Below are 16,936 nucleotides of genomic sequence, written 5' to 3' on the forward strand. Positions count from 1 at the left end.
TTAATTTTTCTTGCTTTTGGTAGCATATGAATGACGTATAATTGTATTTGGTTTTCAATTTAACTAGTTTCTACTCTACCATTGATTATGGTTTTGTTTCCTCTCTCTCTCTCTCTCTCTCTCTCTCTCTCTCTCTCTCTCTTTATTTGTGAACATTTGTGTTCAACTGTTTTATGATGTAGTATTATTTGGGCTGGTTTCAGCAATGTGGGTCCTGTGACTGATGTCCAAACATTCCCCTCCCCTAAAAAATACCCTGCATTACAATTTTCAATTTATTTATTTTATTCTTATTTTTGTAGCTTAATGTTGTAGATTTTACTAAAGAAAGTCTTGAATACTGTTGTGCATTAGAGAAAACAACAGAGAAGTATTGGCAGCAAACAATAGAACTATAAAGATGCCTTATAATTTCATAAAAAAAAGAAGTCCTAGATAATATTTGTATATATATATATATATATAAACGAAAACTAAAATTAAAACTAAAACTAAAAGGTTCCATGTTAACAACATTATTTTAGACCTCATATTTTTGGAATTTAATTTTTTTTTAAAGCCATTAATATCGTTTGGCTTTCGTCTTGACTTGATTGAACTTCAAACTTCAAAAACAATTCTTTTTGTCAACAAATTATGTATTACAACATTACATTTTTATGTCTAGCATGAGATTCTCCTAACTGGTGTTACTTATCTCTGGGTTGACCTGTACCGTGGGGAGATGTTATTGGAATTACAGCTCATTTTCCTTTATCTGCAGGTGACGTGACTCCTGATGTCCATTTTCAAAATGATTTGCGATTGGATAGCTTCGACAATGTGGAGATTGTATTGGCTCTAGAAGAGAAGTTCGAGCTAGAGATTCCAAATAAAGAAACTAATAAGATTGACTCTTGTTTTCTTGCAATTGAGTAAATCTATAACCATCCAATGGCTAGTTAATATTAGCAAATTCTACTCATTTGAGTTCCAATCTTGTTTCATTTGTTTATACTATCCTTTGAAAACAACTGTTCTAGTACTTTCTTTATTTGATTAAGGCGGTAGTACAGAATTTTATCCCAATTAAGGGATGGAATGGAGATAATTGGACTTTTGTTTGTGTACTTTGTAGGCTGCTTTGCTATGCTTCTGCTTGACAATATCTAATATTTCCTTCCTCTTATTGAATTGGCACAATTTCTGATACGCCTGCTTTGTTTTTGGAGATGTTATTTCTGTTAAGATGAGTTTTTTAATCGTTGTATTTTTTGTTGCATTGATTTATTCTTGGGTAATTGTAGTGGTGTAATGCCCTCAAATAAATAACATTAAACCCATCAATAGAGACATACATTTATATACAAAAGATCCACATTCTTCAATTCATCAGAGTACTTCATTACAAAAGTATTACATGTTAACAACAAAAGCAAATGCCCTACAGGCTTACAGCTTTCCAAGTTAACACTTGGTTACAAAAGAGAGTACTAACTCAATTACATATTAAGCCCTTGGCTTGAATTTACATGTAATACATCAAAAGGAGTAAGACAACAAAAATGTGTCCGCCTCTAGCCTCCCAAGCTATGTCCTTGGAGGTGGCATGCTACCTGTACCTGAAAATGATGTTCCCATATAGGGTGAACCACAGCCCAGCAGAGATATACTAAACCAACTATGAACAATGACTAAAAGATTAGCAATTGATAGATGGTCAATACCGATACATCCACATATATCACTTCACAAATTTCATAACATGCAGTCTATGTCACTTTTCATTCTCCACCTTTATTTAATAGATAAGCATATTAGCTATATCAACACATCAACAGATAAGCATATTACACATCATCAGATAAGCATATTAGCTGTATCCACACTTCACTAGACAAGCATATGAGCTGTATCTACACTTCTCAAAGATAAGCCTATGGGCTGTATCTTCACTTCTCTAGACAAGCATATGAGCTGTATCTACGGAGTTCATCCCCGATCTCCTCTCAACACTATCCGGTTTAGAGGTACATCCCCCATCTTCCCCTAAACCGCGGAGTACATCCCCCATCTCCTCCTCTACACAATGCATATAAACACAAAGGTTCTATACACAATCAAATCAATACATAGAATTAATGTATTCAATCGATCGTCATACTCTATGACACATTCAATCGATTAGTTTTAGTTTACCTAATCATCATGCATTGTCTACAACAATCAAGCCTATCCTCCACCGATAGCCCAAAGCAATTATTTCTAAACAGAAAATAAATGCACAAAATGGATATTTAATCAACATTTCAATTCGGTGAGCGATAAGTGATCCAACTACACCCGTTAATCCCTTCCCTTTCCAATTTCCAACAATTAATTGTACAAATTAATCAATCATTGTAATTAGGGCATTTTTCATAATTAACATTTCAACCCTTTACGGTTTCATTCTCATCAATGTTTCAACATTTACTTCATTCATTCATGCCAAACATGCATTTAGGTTTTATATAATTAAAACCCTAACTTTTGTAAAATTACACAAAGGCCCAAACTCTCTTAAAATTACCCAACAACCCCCAACTTATCGAAAAGCCAAAATTTAAAGACAAAACTCATAGAGAGGAGTAGGATATCCCTACCTCAAAAGATGACTCCCAACCAAGGAGGTGAAGAAGACAAAAATGCTCCAACCCAAGAATTTGTCGGATCAAAAGGACGCCCTCGACGATCAACAACTTTTTTGTAAAGGCCAAAGGTGAAGAAATCACTCCTACTAGATCAATACCTATAGAGAAGTTAAGGTGTTAGAGAGAGGAGCTCTCAAAATGGGTTTTAGAAAAAGTAGGAGAGAGAAAGGAAAGTGAAAAGTGATTTAAAATCACCCAGCGGATAACTCATATACGCATGACCCGCTCGAGCGGAGAACACAACGCTCGAGCGCCAAGAACAAAAATCTGGACACGCTCGAGCGCAATAAGGCCCGCTCGAGCTCCAAGACACAAGAATAAAGCACTTACGCTCGAGCGCGAAAACCAGTCCGCTCGAGCGTAGATTTCCCTTTCCCAGAACTTAAACCTAGAAAGTACTACTCGCTCGAGCGCCAACAGACCCGCTCGAGCGCCACCGCTCGAGCATAAACAAACCCGCTCGAGCGTAAAAATCACATCTGCAGAAGTTTTGCAGGAACACGAAATACTGGAGGTGTGCAATCCCCGCTCGAGCGCAAGAAGACCCGCTCGAGCGGAATGCTTAAAGACTGGGCAACAAGGAATTGAAACCAAGGCCTAACCAACCTGTAACAACCCTGCCCAAAACATCCTAAAACTCAATCAAGCGGAATTAAAGGACGACGACAAGACAGATACAACTACCAACTTCACGGAACCAAGTCCGGAACACAACAGAATAGTAAAGGGACAATCGGGATCACTATAACCTCCCCCCTTAAAGAATTTCGTCCCCAAAATTAAACACGAGTTTTTCAAAAACAGGTTTTCTCCATTCTCAACAATATTATAACATAATATTAAACAACCCGACCCATTACCGGTCAATTCTATCTCTTTTCAAGAGGCATTTCACAACATACGTTACATGTGTATTATCAACATGCAATTTTCTTCCATTTCCAACCATTTCCAACACACATGGTTCACAGTTCATATCATAATCAATAAACATGATATAACTCCAATTCTACAATATAGCTAACATATGCAATATCATAATCAACTCCCATACCAAGGCAAGTTCTACAACATACTTCCATTAAATCAAAACATTACCAATGTTTTACAACTTAAGACACACACAAAGCTCTTAAGTCCAACAACATTACAAAATTTAAATACAAGATTACTCATCAATAAACAAGTCCGGATATTTTTCGCGGACCTCCAACTCACGTTCCCAAGTGGCTTCCTCCACTCCGTGATGTTTCCACAAAACCTTTACCAAAGGGATGGTCTTGCCACGCAGGACTTGATCCCGCCTATCCAAGACCCGAACCGGTCTCTCCTCATACGAGGCATCCTCATCTACCTCCAAGTCGGTCCAATCTAACACGTGCGATGGATCCGGCTCATACTTCCAAAGCATACTCACATGAAACACGTCATGCACTCCGGACAACTGCGGCGGCAAGGCTAAACGATAAGTAACCTCGCCAATCCTCTCAAGGATCTCAAAAGGACCAATAAATCGAGGGGATAACTTCCCACTCTTCCCGAATCTCATCAAACCTCGCCTAGGTGATATTTTCAAGAAGACATGATCACCTACCTCAAACGCCAGAGGTCTCCTCCTACGGTCGGTATAACTCTTTTGGTGACTCTGGGCTAAAACAAGCCTCGTACGGATAAGCTCAACTTTCTCCGTCGTCTCCCTAACCAACTCCAGACCCAACAAAGGTGTATCACCCACCTCGGCCCAACAAACTGGGGACCTACACGGTCGGCCGTACAAGGCCTCAAACGGTGCCATACCGATACTAGACTGAAAGCTATTGTTGTAGGCAAACTCCACCAATGGCAAGTGCCTCTCCCACGTCCCACTGAAGTCGAGGACACAACCTCGAAGCATATCCTCAAGGATCTGAATAGTACGCTCGGACTGCTCGTCAGTCTGAGGATGATAGGCCGTACTAAAGGTCAACTTAGTGACCAAGGCACTCTGCAAACTCTGCCACAACCTAGCAGTAAAACGAGGATCTCTATCTGAGACGATCGTCACTGGGACCCCGTGCAATCTCACTATGTCCCGAATATACAAGTCGGCGAGATGATCTACCGAATCTCTCATGCGCATGGGAATGAAGTGCACCGACTTAGTCAACCGGTCTACAACCACCCAAATAGCATCACTACCCCGCTGAGTCCTCGGAAGACCTACAACGAAGTCCATAGTGACATGCTCCCACTTCCACTCGGCAATAGGCAAGGGTTGCAACAAACCCGCTGGACTCTGATGCTCGGCCTTCACTTGCTGGCAAGTAAGGCACTTCGATACGAAAACAGCCACATCTCTCTTCATACCTCACCACCAAAACTGGCGACCCAAATCCCGATACATCTTAGTGCCTCCCGGATGCACCGCAAGGCGTGAATGATGGAACTCTCGGAGTACTTCCTCTCAGCAAGACTCTGACACAAACAAACGGTCTCGGTATCTCACACTCTGGTCGGGATACACCGTTAAACCCTTCTTAACTTTCCCACCGGAGATCTTCCCTCGGAGGGACTCTACCTTAAGGTCACCTCTCTGTGCCTCTAACGCTCGGGTCACAAATGTAGGCTGCGCAACAACAGAAAACAAAGTCGCAGTCTCAACAGATTCGCTCAGAAGCAAATCAAACTCACCAAGCGCACCCAACATCTTCCATTCCCGGATGGCTATACAAGCTACATCGCTAATGGATTTCCTACTAAGGGCATCGGCCACAACATTGGCCTTTCTCGGGTGATAGTGCAACTCAAATCATAGTCCTCCATGAACTTCATCCATCTCCTCTGCCTCAAATTCAAGTCTCTCTGTGTAAACAGATACTTCAAACTCTTGTGGTCCGAGAACACCTCGAACCTCTCACCATAAAGGTAGTGCCTCCAAATCTTCAAGGCAAAAATTACCGCTGCTAACTCTAGGTCGTGAGTAGGGTAGTTCTTCTCGTGTACTTTCAACTGACGTGAGCCAAAAGCTACCACTTTCCCCTCTTGCATCAACACACAACCCAAACCCTCTCGTGAGGCATCACAATAAACCGCATAACCCAACACTCTCTCCGGAATAATCAAAACCGGAGCGGTGGTCAATCTAACCTTCAACTCTTGGAACGACTTTTCACAAGTCTCACCCCAAACAAACTTGACCCCTTTCCGCGTCAATCTAGTCAACGGCGAAGCTAGCCTGGAGAAATCCTTCACAAACCGACGGTAATACCCAGCTAATCCCAAAAAACTGCGGATCTCAAACACACTCTTAGGCTGTGCCCAATCTTGCACTGCCTCTACCTTGGATGTATCAACAGACACCCCTTCCCTGGATACCACATGGCCTAAGAATTTCACCTCTCCTAGCCAGAACTCACACTTCCCAAACTTGGCATACAGCCTATGGGCTCTAAGCAACTCAAGCACCACTCTCAAGTGTTCTTCATGCTCCTCCTCTGAAGACGAGTAAATCAGGATGTCATCCACGAAAACGACTACAAAACGATCTAAGAATTCCCAGAAGATCCGGTTCATCAAATCCATAAAGACTGCCGGTGCATTGGTAAGCCCGAACGGCATCACCAGAAACTCATAATGGCCATACCGCGTACGGAATGCCGTCTTAGGAATATCCTCCTCCCTGACCCTCAACTGGTGGTAACCCGATCTCAAGTCTATCTTAGAGAAACAACGGGAACCCTTCAACTGGTCAAACAAATCATCTATACGGGGCATAGGGTACTTATTCTTGACCGTAGCCCAATTCAACTTTCGGTAGTCGATACACAATCTCAAGGCACCATCTTTCTTTTTAGCAAAGAGGACCAGTGCTCCCCACGGTGAAACACTAGGGCGAACGAAGCCCTTATCTAGCAATTCCTGGAGCTGAACTTTCAGCTCAACCAACTCTGCTGGAGCAAAACGGTAAGGTGTCATAGAAATCGGCGCCGTGCCGGGCACTAGATCAATAGAGAACTCTATCTCTCGGTGAGGTGGCAAACTAACAAGGTCCTCGGGAAAGACATCTGAATACTCACAAACCACCCTCGGCAACACAAGCTGGGTCTCACCACACTCACCACTCTCAAAGCTAGCAAGTAGACCACTAAGTTCACTCCGCCCTCGCGAATCATACCCCGGTGGCAAAACACTACCAACCCGATCTCCCAAGAAATGAAACCACTCCCTGCTCAAGGTACATAACGTGACCCTCTGGCGGTAGCAATCAATAACAGCCCGGTATGACGATAGCCAGTCCATACGCAAAATAACATCAAAACCCTTCATGGGCATAACTACAAAGGGAAAAGGAAGCCTATGGTCGGCGACCTCTATGTCACAACCTCTAACACCATGTTTCAAGATCAACTCACCACCAATAGGCGATACCACACAAATAGGAGATGCTAACTGTGCCAACTCCAATTCCAAAACAGATGCAAATGCAGCAGATACAAAAGAATGAGATGCACCCGTGTCAATCAACACACTAGCAACTGAGTTGCAAAACAGAAAGGTACCTCTCACTACTGATGGAGCCGGTACTAAATCCTACGCGGTAACAGCATACACGCGCCCTGAAGGCCCCTGATCCAGCTGCTCACCTCTAGGAGCAAAAAACTGCTGCACAGACTGGGATGATGAAGCTCCCGGATTGGCCCTCGAGGCCTGCACAGACTGAGCTGGCTGAAAGCTCTGCATCTGCCTAGAACCAGACGCTCCCGAAGTGGCACTTAACTGCGGGCAAAACCTCTTCAGGTGCCCGAGTTGACCACACTGATAGCAAGACAAGGACTGGCCTCTACCCTGACTCTGGCCCTGAGGTCTAGCTGATGAAGAAGCAGCCCGCTGACCCCCTCCCTTCTGCGGGCAAACCGAAACCTTGTGACCCAGCTGGCCACACTTGTAACAGGTGAAATCCCCCTGACTACCTCTTCCGGAGCCTGCACTCGGCACTGGAAAGGTCGACCTAGCCAAACCACCCTGAGACTGCTGAGGATTAGGACCCCTCTGTCTCCTGCCGTCACCCTGACCATCTTGGCTCCTCTTGGAGCCTCTCAGCCCCTCATCCTCCTCCTGCATCAAGAGCTCCATATGAGCCGCAGCATCCACTAAATGTCTATACTTACAGATGAAAGACCCACCAACCCTCAACTTGAGGCCCTGCCTCAACTTCCGCTCAAACTCATAGCAACGGCGTTCTTCGGACGCCACCAACTCAGGTGCAAACCTGGACAAACTAGTGAAAGTGGCCTCAAACTCTGCCACAGACATACCCTGCTGATTAAGCCGGCTAAACTGATCCCTCAGCTTCTCCCTAGCCACTGCAGATAAGAACCTCTCCTGGAAAGCATTTACAAACGCCTCCCATATACCACCAACACGAGCCTTCTCGTACTTCCACCATTGACCCGCATCTCCCTTCAACTGGAAGGATGCCAAGGTCACTTTCAAAGCTCCGTCCTCGATGCCAAGCATCTCAAACGCCTTACTCATTTGTTCTAACCACTCGTCAGCCTTCAGTGGTTCCTTTGGATCCCCAACAAACTCATCCGGATTAGACCGGAAGAACTCCCTCTTCAAGAAAGAAGGCCCTGCCTCAGCTGCCTGATTCCCAACTCTGAGAATACCCAAAGCTCCTGCTATCTCTCGTGCCAAGGCACTCATAGCCTGCTGACCTGCTGGCTTGGCCACGTTGGCCTGACCAACTCTCTCCTGCACTGCTGGAACCTCCTCTAGTAAAGGCATCTCCTGCCTACCACGTCTGCCACGCCTACCGCGTCCTCGTCCTGACATCCTAATTAAGCTAACCAAGACTATTAGCACATTCATAAATGTGCTGAAGCTATAACACTCGCGTCCTAATGCATGGACAACTGTAATTCATTCCACGTAAGCACATAAACACATAAGCACTTACGAATTTCATTTCCGGATAATGATAGTCCCGAGGCGTTACTAGAGTTCCGGTTAGAAACAGCTTTGATCAAGTGCCTTTCCAACAAGACTCACAAAAATCCAAGGATCCAATCAACATCCTAGAAATTAAATCCCCTACCCACATAGTCAAATAAGCATGTTATCAATTAAGCACATAGCATATGGCACTACATCTAAGTCTCTATCAAGCGAGACAAACCCATTGTGATCCTAATCACTTCCCACGTACCCAAAGTATTCGAACCCGGTACGCTCTGATACCAAGTTGTAACATCCTCAAATAAATAACATTAAACCCATCAATAGAGACATATATTTATATACAAAAGATCCACATTCTTCAATTCATCAGAGTACTTCATTACAAAAGTATTACATGTTAACAACAAAAGCAAATGCCCTACAGGCTTACAGCTTTCCAAGTTAACACTTGGTTACAAAAGAGAGTACTAACTCAATTACATATTAAGCCCTTGGCTTGAATTTACATGTAATACATCAAAAGGAGTAAGACAACAAAAATGTGTCCGCCTCTAGCCTCCCAAGCTATGTCCTTGGAGGTGGCATGCTACCTGTACCTAAAAATGATGTTCCCATATAGGGTGAGCCACAGCCCAACAGAGATATACTAAACCAACTATGAACAATGACTAAAAGATTAGCAATTGATAGATGGTCAATACCGATACATCCACATATATCACTTCACAAATTTCATAACATGCAGTCTATGTCACTTTTCATTCTCCACCTTTATTTAATAGATAAGCATATTAGCTATATCAACACATCAACAGATAAGCATATTACACATCATCAGATAAGCATATTAGCTGTATCCACACTTCACTAGACAAGCATATGAGCTGTATCTACACTTCTCAAAGATAAGCCTATGAGCTGTATCTTCACTTCTCTAGACAAGCATATGAGCTGTATCTACGGAGTTCATCCCCCATCTCCTCCAACACTATCCGGTTTAGAGGTACATCCCCCATCTTCCCCTAAACCGCGGAGTACATCCCCCATCTCCTCCTCTACACAATGCACATAAACACAAAGGTTCTATACACAATCAAATCAATACATAGAATTAATGTATTCAATCCATCGTCATACTCTATGACACATTCAATCGATTAGTTTTAGTTTACCTAATCATCATGCATTGTCTACAACAATCAAGACTATCCTCCACCGATAGCCCAAAGCAGTTATTTCTAAACAGAAAATAAATGCACAAAATGGATATTAAATCAACATTTCAATTCGGTGAGCGATAAGTGGTCCAACTACACCCGTTAATCCCTTCCCTTTCTAATTTCCAACAATTAATTGTACAAATTAATCAATCATTGTAATTGGGGCATTTTCCATAATTAACACTTCAACCCTTTACGGTTTCATTCTCATCAATGTTTCAACATTTACTTCATTCATTCATGCCAAACATGCATTTAGGTTTTATATAATTAAAACCCTAACTTTTGTAAAATTACACAAAGGCCCAAACTCTCTCAAAATTACCCAACAATCCCCAACATATCGAAAAGCCAAAATTTAAAGACAAAACTCATAGAGAGGAGTAGGATATCCCTACCTCAAAAGATGACTCCCAACCAAGGAGGTGAAGAAGACAAAAATGCTCCAACCCAAGAATTTTTCGGATCAAAAGGACGCCCTCGACGATCAACAACTTTTTTGTAAAGGCCAAAGGTGAAGAAATCACTCCTACTAGATCAATACCTAGAGAGAAGTTAAGGTTTTAGAGAGAGGAGCTCTCAAGAAAAGTGATTTAAAATCACCCAGTGGATAACTCATATACACATGACCCGCTCGAGCGGAGAACACAACGCTCGAGCGCCAAGAACAAAAATCTGGACACGCTCGAGCGCAATAAGGCCCGCTCGAGCTCCAAGACACAAGAATAAAGCACTTCCGCTCGAGCGCGAAAACCAGTCCGCTCGAGCGTAGATTTCCCCTTCCCAGAACTTAAACCCAGAAAGTACTACCCGCTCGAGCGCCAACAGACCCGCTCGAGCGCCACCGCTCGAGCGTAAACAAACCCGCTCGAGCGTAAAAATCGCATCTGCAGAAGTTTTGCAGGAACACGAAATACTGGAGGTGTGCAATCCCGCTCGAGTGCAAGAAGACCCGCTCGAGCGGAACGCTTAAAAACTGGGCAACAAGGAATTGAAACCAAGGCCTAACCAACCTGTAACAACCCTGCCCAAAACATCCTAAAACTCAATCAAGCGGAATTAAAGGACGACGACAAGATAGATACAACTACCAACTTCACGAAACCAAGTCTGGAACATAACAGAATAGTAAAGGGACAACCGGGATCGCTATAAGTGGGATCTAGTCCTGTTGGACCATTGCCCTAGATGTGGGGTGACATCATTGTGTGGTTAGGTCTCTTGATGAGAAGAGAAAAGTGCAAAACTAAGAGGAGCAATGTGTTTAACAAATGGATTCTTAAAAATTGCTACTACATTTGTATATGTTAAGATCATTCATTCTTGACCCACAGCAACTATCTATTCAAATATTTAAAATTACTTTAACGTAGAATTCATCTATTATATTTAGAATAATGAGATAATTTGGGATTGTTGTGCCACAAGTCTAGGATTTGTTGAAATTTGATATGCTTGAGACTATATTTTTTATATCCATGTATAATGTTAGTTTTGCCACATTTTGTTACGTCTCTAGATGATTATGCTTTTGCTTAACAAGATCTAATATTTCTTCTCTCTTAATGAATTGGCTTAATATTTTGTTGTGACTGCTTTTGTTTTTGGAGATGTTATTGTCATTTACATGGTTTTTGTAAAGAAGTTGGTCCAAGATTATAGGTATAGGGTAGCCACATGAAATGTAAAAACTTTAACTAGTAAGATAGTGAAATTGGTAGATATCATGATTAGGAGGAGGGTTAGTATAATTTACATACAAGAAACTAAGTGGATGGGCGAGAAATTTAGAGAAATAGAGGATACCTGTTTAAAACTATATTATAGTGGTAAGGATAAACAAATGAATAGGGTAGAAAATGTAATTGCAGTCATTAGGAAAGGTGATAAGATTATATTAGTTAAACTAGTTATGAGAGAAAATATAGTGAATGTTATTAGTGCATAAACCCCCCAATAAGGATTAGATGATTAGACACGGGGAGATTTTTGGGATCAAATGGATGATAGGTGATATTCGTATGAGAAACCGTTGTTATAGGTGGAGATTTCAACTGCAGGAATAGATAAATTAGATTATGAGAGGGTGTATGGTAGGTATGTTTTGGGGGATAGAAATGATGCTGGAGAGAGTATTTTAGATTTTGCATTGGCTTCTGACCTGGTGGTGGCTAATACTATGTATAAGAAGAAAAATGAGCATTTGATAACTTTTAAGAGTGGGTCAAATAAAATCCAAGTATGTTACTTTCTACTAAGAAAAGTGGACATTCTAAAATGTAACGACTGTGAGGTGATTCTTGGAGAGAGCCTGACATTTCAACATAAGGTTTTAGTGCTAGATTTATGCTTTAAAAAGCAACACAAAGTTAGAAAAAGATAGTGGGCACCGCAAGACGAGATGGTGGGATCTAAAAGGGAATAAATTAGAAATATTTAAGAATAGAATAGATGAAGAAGGTACTTAGGACTTGGAAGATGATGCTAACACTATGTGGAACTCGATGATCAATTGTATGAGGAGAATCTCAAGGGAAGTCCTTGGAGAGTCGAAGAAAAGGGACCCAACTCAAAACTTGGTGATGAAGAAATGAGGTTCAAGAGGTATTGAAGAAAAAAAAAAGAGTGCTTTAAAAAGTGGCAAAAAAATAGAACTGAGGAAAACTTTAAGAGTTACAGATTGACTAATAAGGAGGTAAAAGAAGTACTGAGAAAGGCTAAGTTGAAAGCCTATGATGACCTATACACTAGATTATATAGTAAGGAGGGAATAAGAGAAAATAAAACTTACCAAGATAAAAGAGAGAAAAATAAGAGATTTTAATCAGGTATCAAGAGCGAGGACTTTAAGGTGTTGGTAAATAATGAAGAGATTAAGGAGAGGTAAAAGAACTATTTTGAGAAGTTGTTAAATGAGGAACATGGAAGAAGGTCAAAAGGGGAGGATGTAACAGTAATACGAAAAACTAAGACAACGGGTTTATTGCAGGATTAGGAACTTTGAAGTGAAGATTATACTTAAGAAGATGAAATCGAATAAGGTTTTAGGACTTGATGGTATCCCTATTGAAGCTTGGAAATATTTGGGTAAGAATGGGGTTGCTTGGTTAACTAGATTATTTAGTAAAATTTTGTTGATTAGAAAAATGCTAAATGAGTGGAGGAAGATTATTTTAGTACCAATCTATAAGAATAAAGGAGATGTCTATAATTGCAACAATTACAGATGAATCAAGTTGATGTGTCATATAATGAAAGTGTGAGAGAGAGTAATGGAATGTTGATTGCGAGATATAACAGAGGTGTCAAATAATCAATTTGGATTTATGCCCGATAGGTTAATAATGGAAACGATCTATCTTTTGGAGAGTAATAGAGAAATACAGAGAGAAGAAAAGAGACACTCATTTGGTCTTTGTCGATCTTGAGAAAGCATATGATAGAGTGCCTCAGGATATAATCCGGTGAGTGTTAGAAAAGAAAGGGATGGCTAAATGTTATATTGATGATTTTGGACATGTATAGAAGTGTAGTGACCATTATTAGATCACTAGCTGGAGAGAGATGTAAATTTCCAATTACTGTGGGGTTATAACAAGAATCAACCTTAAGTTCTTATCTTTTTGCTTTAATTATGGATGAGTTGACGAGTAATATTCAAGATAAGGTATCATAGCGTATGCTTTTTGCAGATGATATCGTGTTAGTGGATGAGACTAGAGAATAAGTTAACACTAAATTGGAGACTTTAGAGAGAAACACTTCAATCTAAAGGAATAGGATAAATAGAACTAATACAAAATACATGAAGTATAATTTAATAATAGTAACAATGGAAACAGAGGAGAAGTGAAGATTAAGAACTAAGAACTACCTAAGATTGAACTTTTTTCATTATTTAGGATCAATTATCACAACGGCTGGAGAGATTGGAGCACATGTGATCATGTGCTCCATAGAATTAAGGTGAGGTGGTTTAAGTAGAGGAATGTGTTTGGGATACTGTGAAATAAACGGGTATCCACTAGATTAAAAAGAAAGTTATATAGAATGATTATTAGACCAGCAATATTGTATGTGACGGAATATTTGGCAATTAAGAAATAACATGTAGATAAGATATCAGTGTTACTGAGATGAGCTCTGTCACGACCCAAACCCGCCCCTATGGGTTTAGCATCGTAACCGACCAGTAATCCATGATTACCAAAGGTCTGCTTAACAGTAATGACAATGAGACAAAGTAAGGGGCTGGCGGAAGCCAAGTAGTAACTAAAAGATGTCCAATGAGCTATGAAAATCTGAATAGAAAAAGGCTTTTCTGAATATATTCGCATTCAGCCATAAACATATATACATACCAGATACACATAACATACAGGCTAGGGATCCAATCCATTCACCATAACTGTATAGTCAAACACTACAACAAAACTAACTATTCACGGCATCATGTTTACGACATACATTAAATGCATGTCGTAGTTAATACATTCTACGACATTTTTTTTTTTTGCAAGCTGTTAATGTTGTCAATAGCAGCATACATTCCATGTAAATCGTTGATTCATATATTTATAGCATGCAAAAATATGCCCTAAAAAATGTATGTTTTTACGACTTACAAAAATATGTCGTAAAATATTTGTACTTAAGACGACATACAATTCATGTTGTAAAATATTATAACTTTACACGGCATACATTAACATGTCGTGAAAACTTTTGCAAAAAAAAAAATCAATTCGATTTTTTTTTTTATGGCATGCAAAAGCATGCCGTAAAAAATGTATATTTTTACGGCATGCAAAAATATGTCATATAATATTTGTACTTAAGATGACATACATTTCATGTTATAAAATATTATAATTTTACACGGCATGCATTAGCATGTCGTGAAAACTTTTATTAAAAAAATTTCAATCCCATTTTTTTTTTTTAATTTAAAAAAGCTAACAATTTCCAACCAAACTTCTCACCTTAAATTTTCCTAATTGAGGACAACATTAAAAAATAATTTATACATTATTTTATAATTTAATGTCTCTTTTAAGGAATAATTGCACCCAGTGCGATTTTGGAAAAAAAAGAATTACACATTCATGAAAACGTTTATAATTTTAATGATTAATATTTATATGACTTCTCACTAATTTGTAATTATTATTTTTTTTAAATTACCTTGATTTGATATTTTTTCTTTTTTTAATAATTTATTTACTTTTTATTTTTTTAATGTGCCTAATCTGAATACAACTAAAAAATAAAATATTTGTAAAAAAAATAATAAAATATAATATATATGAAATGTATTAAATTTTATATTTTTTTAAATTTATTGATTTTTTTAAAAAAAAATTAAAAGGTAAAACATTATTAAAATTAAAATAAAATATTTCTTTTAAGTATATATAAATTATTTGAATTTGAAAAGTAAAAAAAAAAAATTATTTAAAATATAACAATAACTAAAACAAAAAACTGAAAAACAATTTAGGCCCCTTACTTTCTCACTCACTCTCTGGTCTCTCTCTCTCTCTCTCTCTCTCTCAACCCTCTCTAAACCCTAATCTCACTCAACCGATCGAATCAGCCTTCTTCAACCTTGATTTGATCTCAAAGCAATTGGTGATTCATCTCAGATCCAATCTCAGAGCGATTGGCAATTTCGATTTTAAGATTCCGTAGCTTCACCGCCTCCACCATCTGCACCGGCGAGGGAAGCAAGGACCATCGTCTACTAAGGTGAGCACCACCGTCTCTCTCTCTCTCTCTCTCTCTCTCTCTCATTTTTGTATTCTCTTTCTCTCTCCTTCAAGCTCTTCCTGTCGAGTTTGAGCAATTGGTTTTAGAATTCAGTTCGGTTTGATTGGTTCCTTCTATGTATGAACTGCTAGTCAAATTGCTTCAGAATAGTGCTTTGGTGGCCATTTGTGATATTTTCTCAGTCAAAAATTGGGAAATTTGGTACTCACATTTATCCTGATATAGAATTAACCTCTTTCGAATTTGTTACATAAATTTTCCTTGTATCTCTGTAAGGTTGCAGTTTGATGTAGGGTGTCTTCAGCAACTGCTTTAAGAGGAATGGTTTTTTTATATGAATGAGAATGATTAAACTATCATATATGCTTGTGGATTTTACTTCAATTTGTGAAATAACAGTTTTATGGTAGCATTTATGTTACACTTAGAAAAATACAGAAGCTGTGAAATGGTTCGTTGTTTTGTATATTTGTTTGTGTTGGAAGAAATCAAATTGCTAGATGTCAAAAATGAACATCTATCACGTTGGTTGTTAGAGTTGTACCGGTAGATCAATATGAAATCATATACTATCCCATCTGTATTGGTCAGCCAGTATGTTCTCAAAATGATACGAGAGATCTATTGGTAGTTTGTCAATTTGAATAAAATAAAGGGGAAATACCAAAAACAAATACTTAGGTTTGACTCTTAAACCAATAATAACTCTCCTCTTTGGCTCTAATCTTCATTTTGATCAATCTGTCTGGCTTATAATAGAAACAAAAGATATGTCTAACAAGTCTTATAATAGAAACAAAAGATATGTCTAAAGGGGAACTTCTGTTTCTTTTGGTAATTAAAAAATAAATAAAAATAAAAAGTTAGGATGTACTGTCTAAGAAACATGCTAAGGTAATGTTTGGCACCGCAGCAATGAAATTCCACTTCTATGGAATAAGAAGAAAGATGATATATATTCCACCAGCTCAAATCCCCACTTCTTTTGGCTGCCTAACTGTCAACCAATGAAAAACAGAGCTCCAAAGCTCTCTGTCTCTCCTTGTGTCAGAATTTTTCTTTGTTCTTCTTTCATTGTATTAGATTCCTAATAAAATGTAAACTAAGCAATCTACCTAGTAAACAAAAAATCTTAAATAAGGGAACACAAATATTTTTAAATATATATACATATTTACATCCCCTCATATTCAGAGAGATAGACCAACTTGAATTGGAAAGAGAAAATAGAAAAAATCGAGGTTTGCACACTACTTCCGATTTTGATCCTGTCATAGTTAATAGTTTGACGTCTAATAATTACAAGAGTAGCCAATTAATTATACAATAGAGTGT

This window comes from Camellia sinensis, chromosome 2 (genome assembly GCF_055761805.1).
Source record: "Camellia sinensis isolate YWXY chromosome 2, ASM5576180v1, whole genome shotgun sequence".
Lineage (NCBI taxonomy): Eukaryota > Viridiplantae > Streptophyta > Magnoliopsida > Ericales > Theaceae > Camellia > Camellia sinensis.